This window comes from Triturus cristatus, chromosome 2_1, assembly GCF_964204655.1.
Source record: "Triturus cristatus chromosome 2_1, aTriCri1.1, whole genome shotgun sequence".
Lineage (NCBI taxonomy): Eukaryota > Metazoa > Chordata > Amphibia > Caudata > Salamandridae > Triturus > Triturus cristatus.
In genome coordinates this window covers 577709340-577726107 of record NC_140581.1, presented here as the reverse complement: position 1 = coordinate 577726107, position 16768 = coordinate 577709340, and the positions used below count along the sequence as shown (strand labels likewise).

Genomic DNA, 16768 nt, shown 5'->3' with positions numbered 1-16768 from the left:
TGTCTGGTGGAGACTGCAGCATTGGCTGGTTCAGCTGTTCTTCAAAGTTCTCCACCTATCTTTATTGTTGCCTTTCGTTACCCATAATTGTCCTGCCAGCTTTTTCTTTACCAGGTATTTCTGGCTTGCTGTATCTGGCGGAGAGTTTCCTTGTTATGTCATAGAGTTCCTTCAAGTTTCCATGGCTTGCTGATTCTTGGGCTTCTGTGGCAAAGCCATTGATGAATCTTTGCTTGTCTGCTCTTAAGCTTGTTTTTGTCCCCTTCTTGGTTTTCGTGTATTTGCCCTGAACTTTTGCTTTTTCTGCTCTGGTTTGGCTGGTGTTGACTTGGATTTTGTGGAGAGTCTCAGTGGAGATTCATTCTGTATGCTGGTGTTTCTTGGCGCACAGTACCTCCTGGTAGATTGAAGTCACTGTTTCTTTTATCTTCTCCCACTTACTTTCTACTGGGTCATTGTCGTCCTCTAGTTCTTGTAGGACTTGAAACCTGTTACTGAGGGTGACTGAGTATTCCCTCCATTTCTGTGCATCTTTGAGGTGGGTGGTGTTAAATCTCTGGCGTTGGTTTGTCGGATCCAGCCTTGCTCTCTTCAGCTTTAGCTTTAGCCTTGCCATGACAAGGTAATGGTCTGTCACCACATCCACATCCACTCCTCTCTTCACCCTCACATCTTGCAGGGACCTCTGGAACTTCTTGGCAATACAGACATGATCCATCTGATTCTCTGTTGAATGGTCGGGTGATACCCAAGTTGCCTTGGGTATTCTTTTGTGTGGGAATACACTACTGCCTATCACCAGACTGCTCAAGGCACGGAGATCTGAGAGACTTTCACCATTCTCATTTATGTTGCCGTGGCCATGGTTGCCCATGACTTCTTTGCACCTAGTGTTGTTGCTTCCAATCTTGGCATTGAGGTCCCCCATCAGTATGGTGATGTCTCAAGGAATTTCTCCTGGATGGGCTCAAATCTGTTGTAAAACTGTTCTTTTTTTCGCTTCTTTGCTATCATTTGTAGGTGTATAGCACTGGATAACATTCATGTTGATCCTCTTTTCTTTTGTGTGGAAGGTCACTGTGATGATTCTGGGATCATGGTCTTCCCATCCAATAAGAGCTCTGTTGGCTGCTGGCGTTAACATCAGTGCTACTCTCTGAGTGTGTGGTGCCTTCTCTTCCTCATGTCCAGAATTCATCAGCATTCCATTTGGAGAAAATCTTTTCTTTCTGGACTGTGTCCATCTGGTCTCGCCATACCAAGCAAGGCAATGTTGTATTTTTCATCTCCTCTGCCACTTTGGCTGTTTTGCCTGTCTCGTATATGGTCCTCACGCTCCACGTACCGGTGGCGATGGCTTTGGTTGAAAGCAGGTGGATCGGCTTTGTGGCTTCCAGGGATCTCTAGCTTTCACCACACAGTCATAGCTCTCTGTGAAGAAGATTCCTGTCTCACCAAGGCTGATATGTCTGTTGATTGACATGTCTGTAGCAAGGATTTTTTTTACATGGTTTACATGATTGGGTAGCTAATCCCAAACATAACTGTCTCTCTTTCACAGGAGGGTTTGGGACTGGCTATGGTGGAGTTATAATTAGGTATACAGGAATAAAAAAGCCAAAGAAGAGGAACAGCAAATAAGAGTAGAGATCGCAAGTTTAGAAATAATCATGTGCTAGCTTTATTAGAGACACACATTGAAGAGATATATCACCAGCTGGCAAAAGCTAAGACTCAACATATGAAATATATATATGCCAAAGCTGCCACTTTGTACTTGATATAGCGTCAGAAAATATATGACTACAATAATTCTTTTTAGCATATAAGAATAATGAAATCAAAATCGCGAATAGGATCTGCGCAATACAAGTTGATCAACACCAAATGTTTACAGATCTAGGAGATATACTAAACAATTTCAAGTGTATATGAGCCATTACATATGGAAACTACAACAGGAACATTACACAAGATAAATGCAGATTGTCAGCAATCAATGATTAATAATCTTTCTGCAAACATCGAAAAGGCATTGGATAGAGCATTGTGACAGTATCTTTAGAGAATTAGGAGTGAAATGTACACTGGATCTGAAATCAGGCTTATATGTTAACCCGTAGGCTAGAATTATTGTTGAGGGTAGTTTTTGAGAATTGTTTAAGATTACCAGAGGTACAAGTCAAAGATGCCCTCTATTGTCTTTTCTATTTGTTGTCTACCATTTTTTAAATAATTTTTCAAAAAGATACAGGAAAACCAAACCAATAAAAAAGGCATATTAGAACAGTAGTATAAGACAGTTCATTTCTAGAAGATTGTAATTTTGTAAACAGTGGGATGATTAAGTCTGGTACCTTACCCAGGTCACAGATAATGTCAAGATGTGTCTGCATTAGAACATACTCTTTGTTCCTGCATGTTCATGCTTAAAGATGCTTGCAGCATTTGCTCTTAGCATTTGTGTAGCTGCTTGTAGCAATGGGCCATAGCCTTGTGCTATTGCCTGATGTGGAATCTGACGATGTCAGTATTCCATGCGTTGGGTACGGAGGTGGAGATTCTATGGTTGGTCAGTTGCTGCTGACCAGAGAGGGCTGGTCCATTGAGTCCTGTTGTTGCTGAGGAATAAACCTATCTTGGTGACATACCTGTTGGGTGCCCAACGTCTTTGTTACAACATTTCCTGGTGACGATCTGCTCAGAGCTACAGAGAGCGGTTCCCAAATAAATGTGTGGCAGCTGACACTGTTCCTTACCAAATATTGGTGAGTTTGTTTCAATGTTGAAGAGTGGTAGGTATTTTTCAAAGTTAGATTTGAAGAGTGCGCACCACCAAATACACCTGCACTGGGATTCCATTTTACCACTGAGGGGACTTTTCAGTTTACTTGCATGCCATTTGATTTGTCATCATCTGCAAGCATGTATCATTGCATGGTGAATGAGGTTGTATCGGCATGGGAACTGTTTCTTTGAACCCATAAGAAGATGCTATATGTTCCTGCATGTTTATGCTTAAAAATGCTTGCCGCATTTGTTCTTAGCCTTTCATTAGCTGCTTGTAGTAATGGGCCAGCGCCTCATGCTATTGCCTGATGTGGAATCTCACAATGTCAGTATTCCATGCGCGGGGTAGGGAGGTGGAGATTCAATAGTTGGTCAGTTGCTGCCGACCAGAGAGGGATGATCCATTAAGTCCTGTTGTTGCTGCGCAAGAAACCTATCTAGGCAACATACCTGTTGGGTGCACAATGTCTTCTTTACAACATTTCTTGGTGACGATCTGGTCAAAGCTATGGACAGCAGTCCTTAAATCAATGTGTCATAGCTGACACTTTTCCCTTACCAAATATTTGTGTTAGTTTCAATGTTGACGGGTGTGAGATGTTTTTCAAAGTTAGATTTTAAGAGTGCCTATCACCAAATATGCCTTCACAGGGATTCCAGGCCTTTGACTGCCTTTATTACCATTGAGGCGACTTTTCAGTTTACTTGCATGTTATTCGATTTGTCATCAGCTGCATGTGTGTTTCAAGGCATGGTGACTGAGGTTTTCAAGGGTCTGAGTAGTGTGGTGTATTTTCAAGATGATATTTTGGTTTTTGGTAAAACCATTGAGGAGCACAATGTCGTTTTGAAGCAGGTTTTACACAGGATTGCGGAGGTGGTTTGTGCACTTTGCAACGAGAAATGTTCATTTTTAGTGGAGGAAAAAGAATACTTGGGTTACACTGTCTCCGCCCAGGGTGTCAAACCAAAGAAGAATCTCCTCAAAGCTATCAAGATGGTACCTGATCTCACAAAGAACAACTCAGATACTTCATGGGTCTTATTGAAAATTATGCGAAGTTTGTGGAGAAGTTTTCTGATAAGACTGAATGCTTGAGATTGTTACTCAGGAAACGGTCAAGTTTCAAGTGGGGCAAAGAACAAAACAATTTTGGGAATTCATAAAAAATGAATTTGTAAGGTGGGTGTATTAGCACTGTTTGACATTAAACTCAGATCCATTGTTACTGTGTACGCCAGTGCCGGTGGTTTAGGGGCAATTCTTTCACAAAAGCATGGTACCGTAGAAAAAACAGTGATGTTTGCATCTAGGATTTTCACTACTTCTGAACGGAACTATTACATTATCGAGAGAGAGGCAGCATGTGATGTGGAGTACTTTTGCATTTATGTATGGGGGACTTAGTTTGTGTTGAGATTGGAACATAAACCCCTGGTTATAGTGTTGCTTCCTGGGGGTGCTGGGAAGGGTTCAACAATGTTGGCAAGATTGGCAGCTAAACTGCAATAGTATCACTATATAGTGGAGCATGTCCGGGGTGGTGATGGTGCTGTTGCTTCTGTAGAGGCTGCAGCGATGGTGGGCGAGGGTCTATTTTCCATTCAGGGATGGCATCAAGAGATGTGTGTTGATGAGGTTTTAAGACAGGTGGTATGGTTGGTAAAACTAGGAAGGGGGAGGGAGAGTTGTGTGGCGGTATCTTTGCAACCATATGTCAAGGTGATCTATGAATTGTCTTTGGTGAAAATATGTTAATGAGAAGTGACAGGTTCATACCACCTTTTAGTTTGAGGCATAAATTGGTGGCACTCGCCCATGAAGGGGCATTTAGGGCAGACTCTGACACACGGTCGGCTTAAACCCCAGTGTTGGTGGCCTGGGATGGATGAACAGGTGGTTTCATAGGTGGAGAAATGTCCAATTTGTGAGGAGGGATACAAGAGACTGAAGGTCAGCTCTAAGTTAAACATGGGGCATATTGAAGATCCTGGTGTATCATGGCATAGTATTTGTTTGCATTTTATTGGACCCATACAAGAGTTTTCTACAGGTAATGGGGTTGCTGTTGTGATCATAGATGTGTTTACAAAGTGGTTATGTTAAAATTTTTGTGAGGGTTGGTAATTGGGTGAACATTAGTGTGGGAAGAATTTCTAAGAGTTTGTCAAAGTTCAAAGGGCCATTTCGAGTCTATTTTCTTTTGGTGACTGGTGAGAGGTGGAATCGTCACAGGATTTCCTTATATCAGAAGGGGGGTGAATACTCTGTGGAGAAGGGTGAAGGTTGCAGTAGATGTTCAGTTATGCACAATCGTGAGGATGAGGAAGATAGGAATGTATGTGGGTCTTACTTCAGTGTTTCTGAGACCATGAATGGTAGTGGTTCCCTGTGTAAGCGTGTTAGCCTGGGGGCGATCAGGAGCACAAAGATTTGCATACCTCCAGAGTATTTGAAAGCATTTGTACATTAATAAATGACTATAATGGTTTTTCAAGTTGCTTTTTCTGCACTTTCATGCAACATGTTTTTGTTATGATTTTAATGACAATGTGTAATATCTTATGTATGATCCTTACCTTTTGTTATGTAGTTTTAAGAATTTTATTTCTTTGCATTTTTATGTTATGTTACACTCTGATTCTGTTCAGCTTTATCTACACAGTTTGGAAGGGAAGGAGAGGTGTAGTAATGGGCCAGTGCCTTGTGCTGGACCCGTGCTAGTGCCTGACGTGGAACCTGATGATGACAGTATTCCATGCACGGAGTAGGGAGGTGGAGATTCAACGGTTGGTCAGTTGCCGCTGACCAGGGGGGGATTGGTCCGTCCTGTTGTTGCTGTGGAATAATCCAATCTTGGCAAAATACCTGTTGGTACACGGCATCTTCTTTACAAACTCCTCCATTTTTTAAGCCATTAAACACTGAACAAAACAGTAATAGAAGCATAATCTTATGGGCCAATTGAACAGTAACGCATCTAGACCAATAATTCTCTATCTCAGGGTCTACATCTGGTTTATCCTGTAGTAGGTACAAACGGAAGGGTTCTCATTTATCAATCTTCCTGGAACTTGTGGGGTGGAAGGTGGCATATTTTTTTGATCAATCATTGCATATGGCAATGTCTTTAATCCAAGTCTCTACCTAAGAAGAGGGGCCCCCAAACCAGGTCATCACCACTCTTCACTATGCCAACACAAATGTAATCATTGTAAAGAAGTAAGCCCCTAGTTTTTTGGAACTAGCCGTACATTTCCGAAAACAACAGTTGATGGACAGAATGCAGAACAATGTCATACATTCACCACAGTCCAGAGATCTGGGCCTAAATCCATCGTTTTTTTGCTCACCATGCCATTCCAGTTTGAACACAGCCATATTGCAAATCAGTCTTAACCCTGTGCCTCATGGGAACAGTCCAGCCCGAACTGCCAAGCCAGTTCCTCCCTGGACTGGAACCAAGCATCCTAGGACCAGTTTCGGGGTTTCACCCCTCTTCAGCCAGGATAGCTTGATTCCAGTGGGATGGAGAGCATGGGACTCACGTCTGAGCATACCCGTCCCACTCGGGGTGACAAATGCAAAACCAACAGTTGATGGACAGAATGCAGAACAATATCATACATTCCCCCCAGTACAGAGATCTGGGCCTAAATCCATCGTTATTTTGCTCACCATGCCATTCCAGTTTGAACCCAGCCATATGCAAATCAGTCTTGACCCTGTGCCTCATGGGAACAGTCCAGCCCGAACTGCCAAGCCAGGTCCTCCCTGGACTGGAACCAAGAGTCCTAGGACCGGTTTCGGGGTTTCACCCCTCTTCAGCCAGGATAGCTTGATTCCAGTGGCATGGAGAGCACGAGACTCACGTCTGAGCATACCTGTCCCACTCGGGGTGACAAATGCAAAAACAACAGTTGATGGACAGAATGCAGAACAATGTCATACATTCACCCCAGTACAGAGATCTGGGCCTAAATCCATTGTTTTATTTCTCACAATGCCATTCCAGTTTGAACCCAGCCATATGCAAATCAGTCTTGACCCTGTGCCTCATGGGAGCAGTCCAGCCCGAACTGCCAAGCCAGGTCCTCCCTGGACTGGAACCAAGCATCCTAGGACCAGTTTCGGGGTTTCACCCCTCTTCAGCCAAGATGGCTTGATTCCAGTGACATGGAGAGCACGGGACTCACATCTGAGCATACCCGTCCCACTCGGGGTGACAAATGCAAAAACAACAGTTGATGGATAGAATGCAGAACAATGTCATACATTCACCCCAGTACAGAGATCTGGGCTTAAATCTATCGTTTTTTTGCTCACCATGCCATTCCAGTTTGAACCCAGCTGTATGCAAATCAGTCTTGACCCCGTGCCTCATGGGAACAGTCCAGCCCGAACTGCCAAGCCTGGTCCTCCCTGGACTGGAACCAAGCATCCTAGGACCGGTTTCGGGGTTTCACCCGTCTTCAGCCAGGATAGCTTGATTCCAGTGGCATGGAGAGCACGGGATTAATGTCTGAGCATACCCGTCCGACTCGGGGTGACAAATGCAAAAACAACAGTTGATGGACAGAATGCAGAACAACATCATACATTCACCCCAGTACAGAGATCTGGGCCTAAATCCATCGTTTTTTTGCTCACCATGCCATTCCAGTTTGATCCCAGCCATATGCAAATCAGTCTTGACCCTGTGCCTCATGGGAACAGTCCAGCCCGAACTGCCAAGCTAGGCCCTAACTGGACTGGAACCAAGCATTCTAGGACCGGTTTTGGGTTTCACCCCTCTTCAGCAAGGATAGCTTGTTTCCAGTGGCATGGAGAGCACAGGACTCACGTCTGAGCATACCCGTCCCACTCGGGGTGACAAATGCAAAAATAACAGTTGATGGACAGAATGCAGAACAATGTCATACATTCACCCCAGTACAGAGATCTCGGCCTAAATCCATAGTTTTTTTTATCACAATGCCATTCCAGTTTGAACCAAGCCATATGCAAATCAGTCTTGACCCTGTGCCTCATGGGAACAGTCCAGCCCGAACTGCCAAGCCAGGTCCTCCCTGGACTGGAACCAAGCATCCTAGGACCGGTTTTGGGGTTTCACCCCTCTTCAGTCAGGATAGCTTGATTCCAGTGGCATGGAGAGCACGGGACTCATGTCTGAGCATACCTGTCCCACTCGGGGTGACAAATACAAAAACAACAGTTGATGGACAGAATGTAGAACAATATCATACATTCACCCCAGTACAGAGATCTGGGCCTAAATCCATAGTTTTTTTGCTCACCATGCCATTCCAGTTTGAACCCAGCCATATGCAATTCAGTCTTGACCCTGTGCCTCGCGGGAACAGTCCAGCCCGAACTACCAAGCTAGGTCCTCCCTGGAATGGAACCAAGCATCCTAGGACCGGTTTCGGGTTTCACCCCTCTTCAGCAAGGATAGCTTGTTTCCAGTGGCATGGAGAGCACGGGACTCGCGTCTGAGCATACCCGTCCCACTCGGGGTGACAAATGCAAAAACAACAGTTGATGGACAGAATACAGAACAATGTCATACATTCACCCGAGTACAGACAACTGGGCCTAAATCCATCATTTTTTTGCTCACAATGCCATTCCAGTTTGAACCTAGTCATATGCAAATCAGTCTTGACCCTGTGCCTCATGGGAACAGTCCAGCCCGAACTGCCAAGCCAGGTCCTCCCTGGACTGGAACAAAGCATCCTAGAACCGGTTTCGAGGTTTTACCCCTTTTCAGCCAGGATAGCTTGATTCCAGTGGCGTGGAGAGCAGGGGACTCATGTCTGAGCATACCTGTCCCACTCGGGGTGACAAATACAAAAACAACAGTTGATGGACAGAATACAGAACAATATCATACATTCACCCCAGTACAGGGATCTGGGCCTAAATCCCTAGTTTTTTACTCACCATGCCATTCCAGTTTGAACCCAGCCATATGCAAATCAGTCTTGACCCTGTGCCTCATGGGAACAGTCCAGCCCGAACTGCCAAGCTAGGTCCTCCCTGGACTGGAACCAAGCATCCTAGGACCGGTTTCGGGTTTCACCCCTCTTCAGCAAGGATAGCTTGTTTCCAGTGGCATGGAGAGCACGGGACTCACGTCTGAGCATACCCGTCCAACTCGGGGTGACAAATGAAAAAACAACAATTGATTGACAGAATGCAGAACAATGTCATACATTCACCCCAGTACAGACATCTGGGCCTAAATCCATCATTTTTTTGATCACAATGCCATTCCAGTTTGAACCCAGCCATATGCAAATCAGTATTGACCCTGTGCCTCATTGGAACAGTCCAGCACGAACCTCCAAGCCAGGTCCTCCCTGGACTGGAACCAAGCATCCTAGGACCGGTTTTGGGGTTTCACCCCTCTTCAGCCAGGATAGCTTGATTCCAGTGGCATGGAGAGCACGGGACTCACGTCTGAGTATACCCGTCCCACTCGGGGTGACAAATGCAAAAACAACAGTTGATGGACAGAATACAGAACAATGTCATACATTCACCCCAGTACAGAGATCTGGGCCTAAATCCATCGTTTTTTTGTTCACCATGCCATTCCAGTTTGAACCCAGCCATATGCAAATCAGTCTTGACCCTGTGCCTCCTGGGAACAGTCCAGCCCAAACTGCCAAGCCAGGTCCTGCCTGGACAGGAACCAAGCATCCTAGGACCGGTTTTGGGGTTTCACCCCTCTTCAGCCAGGATAGCTTGATTTCAGTGGCATGGAGAGCACAGGACTCACGTTGGAGCATACCTGTCCCACTCGGGGTGACAAATGCAAAAACAACAGTTGATGGACAGAATGCAGAACAATGTCATATATTTACCCCAGTACAGAGATCTGGGCCTAAATCCATTGTTTTTTTGCTCACCATGCCATTCCAGTTTGAACCCAGCCATACACAAATCTGTCTTGCCCCTGTGCCTCATGGGAACAGTCCAGCCCGAACTGCCAAGCCAGGTCCTGCCTGGACAGGAACCAAGCATCCTAGGACCGGTTTCGGGGTTTCACCCCTCTTCAGCCAGGATAGCTTGATTCCAGTGGCATGGAGAGCACAGGACTCACATCTGAGCATACCCGTCCCACTCGGGGTGACAAATGCAAAAACAACAGTTGATGGACAGAATGCAGAATAATTTCATACATTCACCCCAGTACAGAGATCTGGGCCTAAATCCATCGTTTTTTTGCTCAGCATGCCCTTCCAGTTTGAACCCAGTCATATGCAAATCAGTCTTAACCCTGTGCCTCATGGGAACAGTCCAGCCCGAACGGCCAAGCCAGGTCCTCCCTGGACTGGAACCAAGCATCCTAGGACCGGTTTCGGGGTTTCACCCCTCTTCAGCCAGGATAGCTTGATTCCAGTGGCATGGAGAGCACGGGACTCACGTTGGAGCATACCCGTCCCACTCGGGGTGAATGCAAAAACAACAGTTGATGGACAGAATACGGAACAATGTCATACATGCACCCCAGTACAGAGATCTGGGCCTAAATCTATCATTTTTTTGCTCACAATGCCATTCCAGTTTGAACCCAGCAATATGCAAATCATTGTTGACCCTGTGCCTCATGGGAACAGTCCGGCCCGAACTGTCAAGTCAGGTCCTCCCTGGACTGGAACCAAGCATCCTAGGACCGGTTTTGGGGTTTCACCCCTCTTCAGCCAGGATAGCTTCATTCCAGTGGCATGGAGAGCACGGGACTCACGTCTGAGCATACCCGTCCCACTTGGGGTGACAAATGCAAAAACAACAGTTGATGGACAGAATGCAGAACAATGTCATACATTCACCCCAGTACAGAGATCTGGGCCTAAATCCATCGTTTTGTTTATCACAATGACATTCCAGTCTGAACCAAGCCATATGCAAATCAGTCTTGACCCTGTGCCTCATGGGAACAGTCCAGCCCGAACTGCCATGCCAGGTCCTCCCTGGACTGGAACCAAGCACCCTAGGACCAGTTTCGGGGTTTCAACCCTCTTCAAGCAGGATAGCTTGATTCCAGTGTCATGGAGAGCACGGGACTCACGTCTGAGCATACCCGTCCCACTCGGGGTGACAAATGCAAAAACAACAGTTGATGGACAGAATGCTGAACAATGTCATACATTTACCCCAGTACAGAGATCTGGGTCTAAATCCATCGTTTTTTTGCTCACCATGCCATTCCAGTTTGAACCCAGCCATATGCAAATCAGTCTTGACCCTGTGCCTCATGGGAACAGTCCAGCCCGAACTGCCAAGCCAGGTCCTCCCTGGACTGGAACCAAGCATCCCAGGACAGGTTTCGGGGTTTCACCCCTCTTCAGCCAGGATAGCTTGATTCCAGTGGCATGGAGAGCACAGGACTCACGTTGGAGCATACCTGTCCCACTCGGGGTGACAAATGCAAAAACAACAGTTGATGGACAGAATGCAGAACAATGTCATATATTCACCCAAGTAGAGAGATCTGGGCCTAAATCCATTGTTTTTTTGCTCACCATCCCATTCCAGTTTGAACCCAGCCATACACAAATCAGTCTTGACCCTGTGCCTCATGGGAACAGTCCAGCCCGAACTGCCAAGCCAGGTCCTGCCTGGACAGGAACCAAGCATCCTAGGACCGGTTTCGGGGTTTCACCCCTCTTCAGCTAGGATAACTTGATTCCAGTGGCATGGAGAGCACAGGACTCACATCTGAGCATACCCGTCCCACTCGGGGTGACAAATGCAAAAACAACAGTTGATGGACAGAATGCAGAATAATTTCATACATTCACCCCAGTACAGAGATCTGGGCCTAAATCCATCGTTTTTTTGCGCAGCATGCCTTTCCAGTTTGAACCCAGTCATATGCAAATCAGTCTTGACCCTGTGCCTCATGGGAACAGTCCAGCCCGAACGGCCAAGCCAGGTCCTCCCTGGACTGGAACCAAGCATCCTAGGACTGGTTTCGGGGTTTCACCCCTCTTCAGCCAGGATAGCTTGATTCCAGTGCCATGGAGAGCACGGGACTCACGTTGGAGCATACCCGTCCCACTCGGGGTGACAAATGCAAAAACAACAGTTGATGGACAGAATACAGAACAATGTCATACATTCACCCCAGTACAGAGATCTGGGCCTAAATCCATCGTTTTTTTGCTCACAATGCCATTCCAGTTTGAACCCAGCCACATGCAAATCATTCTTGACCCAGTGCCTCATGGGAACAGTCCAGCCCGAACTGCCAAGTCAGGTCCTCCCTGGACTGGAACCAAGCATCCTAGGACCGGTTTCGGGGTTTCACTCCTCTTCAGCCAGGATAGCTTGATTCCCGTGGCATGGAGAGCACGGGACTCACGTCTGAGCATACCCGTCCCACTTGGGGTGATAAATGCAAAAACAACAGTTGATGGCCAGAATGCAGAACAATGTCATACATTCACCCCAGTACAGAGATCTGGGCCTAAATCCATCGTTTTTTTGCTCACCATGCCTTTCCAGTTTGAACCCAGCCATATGCAAATCAGTTTTGACCCTGTGCCTCATGGGAACAGTCCAGCCCAAACTGCCAAGCCAGGTCCTCCCTGGACTGGAACCAAGCATCCTAGGACCGGTTTCGGGGTTTCACCCCTCTTCAGCCAGGATAGCTTGATTCCAGTGGCATGGAGAGCACGGGACTCACGTTGGAGCATACCCGTCCCACTCGGGGTGACAAGTGCAAAAACAACAGTTGATGGACAGAATACAGAACAATGTCATACATTCACCCCAGTACAGAGATCTGGGCCTAAATCCATAGTTTTTTTGCTCACAATGCCATTCTAGTTTGAACCCAGCCATATGCAAATCAGTCTTGACCCTGTGCCTCATGGGAACAGTCCAGCCCGAACTGCCAAGCCAGGTCCTCCATGGACTGGAACCAAGCATCCTAGGACCAGTTTCGGGGTTTCACCGCTCTTCAGCCAGGATAGCTTGATTCCAGTGGCATGGAGAGCACGGGACTCACGTCTGAGCATACCCGTCCCACTTGGGGTGACAAATGCAAAAACAAAAGTTGATGGACAGAATGCAGAACAATGTCATACATTCACCCCAGTACAGAGATCTGGGCCTGAATCCATCGTTTTTTGCTCACAATGCCATTCCAGTTTGAAACCAGCCATATGCAAATCAGTCTTGACCCTGTGCCTCATGGGAACAGTCCAGCCCGAACTGCCAAGCCAGGTCCTCCCTGGACTTGAACCAAGCATCCTAGGACCGGTTTCGGGGTTTCACCCCTCTTCAGCCAGGATAGCTTGATTCCAGTGGCATGGAGAGCATGGGACTCACGTCTGAGCATACCCGTCCCACTCGGGGTGACAAATGCAAAAACAACAGTTGATGGACAGAATGCAGAACAATGTCATACATTCACCCCAGTACAGAGATCTGGGAATATATCCATCGTTTTTTTACTCACCATGCCATTCCAGTTTGAACCCAGCCATATACAAATCAGTCTTGACCCTGTGCTTCATGGGAACAGTCCAGCCCGAACTGCCAAGCCAGGTCCTCCCTGGACTGAAACCAAGCATCCTAGGACAGGTTTTGGGGTTTCACCCCTCTTCAGCTAGGATAGCTTGATTCCAGTGGCATGGAGAGCACGGGACTCACGTCTGAGCATACCCGTCCCACTCGGGGTGACAAATGCAAAAACAACAGTTGATGGATAGAATGCAGAACAATTTCATACATTCACCCCAGTACAGAGATCTGGGCCTAAATCCATCGTTTTTTTACTCACAATGCCATTCCAGTTTGAACCCAGCCATATGCAAATCAGTCTTGACCCTGTCCCTCATGGGAACAGTCCAGCCCGAACTGCCAAGCCAGGTCCTCCCTGGACTGGAACCAAGAATCCTAGGACCGGTTTCGGGGTTTTACCCCTCTTCAGCCAGGATGGCTTGATTCCAGTGGCATGGAGAGCACGGGACTCACGTCTGAGCATACCCGTCCCACTCGGGGTGACAAATGCAAAAACAAAAGTTGATGGACAGAATGCAGAACAATGTCATAAATTCACCCGAGTACAGAGATCTGGGCCTAAATGCATCTTTTTTTTTGCTCGCCATGCCATTCCAGTTTGAACCCAGTCATATGCAAATCAGTCTTGACCCTGTGCCTCATGGGAACAGTCCAGCCCGACCTCTCAAGCCAGGTCCTCCCTGGACTGGAACCAAGCATCTTAGGACCAGTTTCGGGGTTTCACCCCTCTTCAGCCAGGATAGCTTGATTCCAGTGGCATGGAGAGCACGGGACTCACGTCTGAGCATACCCGTCCCACTCGGGGTGACAAATGCAAAAACAACAGTTGATGGACAGAATGCAGAACAATGTCATACATTCACCGCAGTACAGAGATCTGGGCCTAAATCCATCATTTTTTTGCTCACAGTGCCATTCCAGTTTGAACCCAGCCATATGCAAATCAGTCTTGACCCTGTGCCTCATGGGAACAGTCCAGCCCGAACTGCCAAGCCAGGTCCTCCCTAGACTGGAACCAAGCATCCTAGCACCGGTTCGGGGTTTCACCCCTCTGCAGCCAGGATAGCTTGATTACAGTGGCATGGAGAGAACAGGACTCACGTCTGAGCATATCCGTCCCACTCAGGTTGACAAATGCAAAAACAACAGTTGATGGACAGAATGCAGAACAAAGTCATACATTCACCTCAGTACAGAGATCTGGGCCTAAATCCATCGTTTTTTTTGCTCACCATGCCATTCCAGTTTGAACCCAGCCATATGCAAATCAGTCTTGACCCTGTGCCTCATGGGAACAGTCCAGCCCGAACTACCAAGCCAGGTCCTCCCTGGACTGGAACCAAGCATCCTAGGACCGGTTTCGAGGTTTCACCCCTTTTCAGCCAGGATAGCTTGATTCCAGTGGCATGGAGAGCACGGGACTCACGTCTGAGCATACCCATCCAACTCGGGGTGACAAATGCAAAAACAATAGTTGATGGACAGAATGCAGAACAATATCATACATTCAACCCAGTACAGAGATCTGGGCCTAAATCCATTATTTTTTTGCTCAGCATGCCATTCCAGTTTGAACCCAGCCAAATGCAAATCAGTCTTGACCCTGTGGCTCATGGGAACAGTCCAGCCCGAACTGCCATGCCAGGTCCTCCCTGGACTGGAACCAAGCTTCCTAGGACCGGTTTCGGGGTTTCACCCCCCTTCTGCCAGGGTAGCTTGATTCCAGTGTCATGGAGAGCACGGGACTCAAGTCTGAGCATACCCGTCCCACTCGGGGGGATAAATGCAAAAACAACAGTTGATGGGCATAATGCAGAACAATGTCATACATTGACCTCAGTACAGAGATCTGGGCATATATCCATCGATTTTTTTGCTCACCCTGCCATTCCAGTTGGAACCCAGCCATATGCAAATCAGTCTTGACCCTGTGCCTCATGGGAACAGTCCAGCCCGAACTGCCAAGCCAGGTTCTCCCTGGACTGGAACCAAGCATCCTAGAACCGGTTTCAGGGTTTCACGCCTCTTCAACCAGGATAGCTTGATTCCAATGGCATGAAAAGCACGGGACTCACGTCTGAGCATACCCGTCCCTCTCGGGGTGACAAATGCAAAAACAACAGTGGATGGACAGAATGCAGAACAATGTCATACTTTTACCCCAGTACAGAGATCTAGGCCTAAATCCATCGTTTTTTTGCTCACCATGCCATTCCAGTTTGAACCCAGCCATATGCAAATCAGTCTTGACCCTATGGCTCATGGGAACAGTCCAGCCCAAACTGCCAAGCCAGGTCCTCCCTGGACTGGAACCAAGCATCCTAGGACCGGTTTCAAAGTTTCACCCCTTTTCAGCCAGGATAGCTTGATTCCAGTGGCATGGAGAGCACGGGACTCACGTCTGAGCATACCTGTCCCACTCGGGGTGACAAATGCAAAAACAATAGTTGATGGACAGAATGCAGAACAATATCATACATTCACCCCAGTACAGAGATCTGGGCCTAAATCCATCATTTTTTTGCTCACCATGCCATTCCAGTTTGAACCCAGCCAAATGCAAATCAGTCTTGACCCTGTGGCTCATGGGAACAGTCCAGCCCGAACTGCCATGCTAGGTCCTCCCTGGACTGGAACCAAGCATCCTAGGACTGGTTTCGGGGTTTCACCGCCCTTCAGCCAGGGTAGCTTGATTCCAGTGTCATGGAGAGCACGGGACTCAAGTCTGAGCATACCCGTCCCACTCAGGGTGATAAATGACAAAACAACAGTTGATGGACATAATGCAGAACAATGTCATACATTGACCCCAGTACAGAGATCTGGGCATAAATCCATCGTTTTTTTGCTCACCATGCCTTTTCAGTTGGAACCCAGCCATATGCAAATCAGTCTTGACCATGTGCCTCATGAGAACAGTCCAGCCCTAACTGCCAAGCCAGGTTCTCCCTGGACTGGAACCAAGCATCCTAGGACCGGTTTAGGGGTTTCACCCCTCTTCAGCCAGGATAGCTTGATTCCAGTGGCATGGAGAGCACGGGACTCACGTCTAAGCATACCCGTCCCTCTCGGGGTGACAAATGCAAAAACAACAGTTGATGGACAGAATGCAGAGCAATGTCATACATTTACCCCAGTACAGAGATCTGGTCCTAAATCCATCGTTTTTTTGCTCACCATGCCATTCCAGTTTGAACCCAGCCATATGCAAATCAGTCTTGACCCTGTGCCTCATGGGAACAGTCCAGCCCGAACTGCCAAGCCAGGTCCTCCCTGGACTGGAACCAAGCATCCTAGGACCGGTTTCAAGGTTTCACCCCTTTTCAGCCAGGATAGCTTTATTCCAGTGGCATGGAGAGCATGGGATTCACATCTGAGCATACCCGTCTCACTCGGGGTGACAAATGCAAAAACAACAGTTGATGGAAAGAATGCAGA

The 16768-nt window shown here is 47.3% G+C and overlaps 1 pseudogene; it reads right to left on the bottom strand.

The window, feature by feature from the left end:
• Positions 1-61: 61 nt before the first annotated feature.
• Positions 62-16768, bottom strand: part of LOC146865643 (uncharacterized) — a 28989-nt pseudogene continuing 12282 nt past the window's right edge.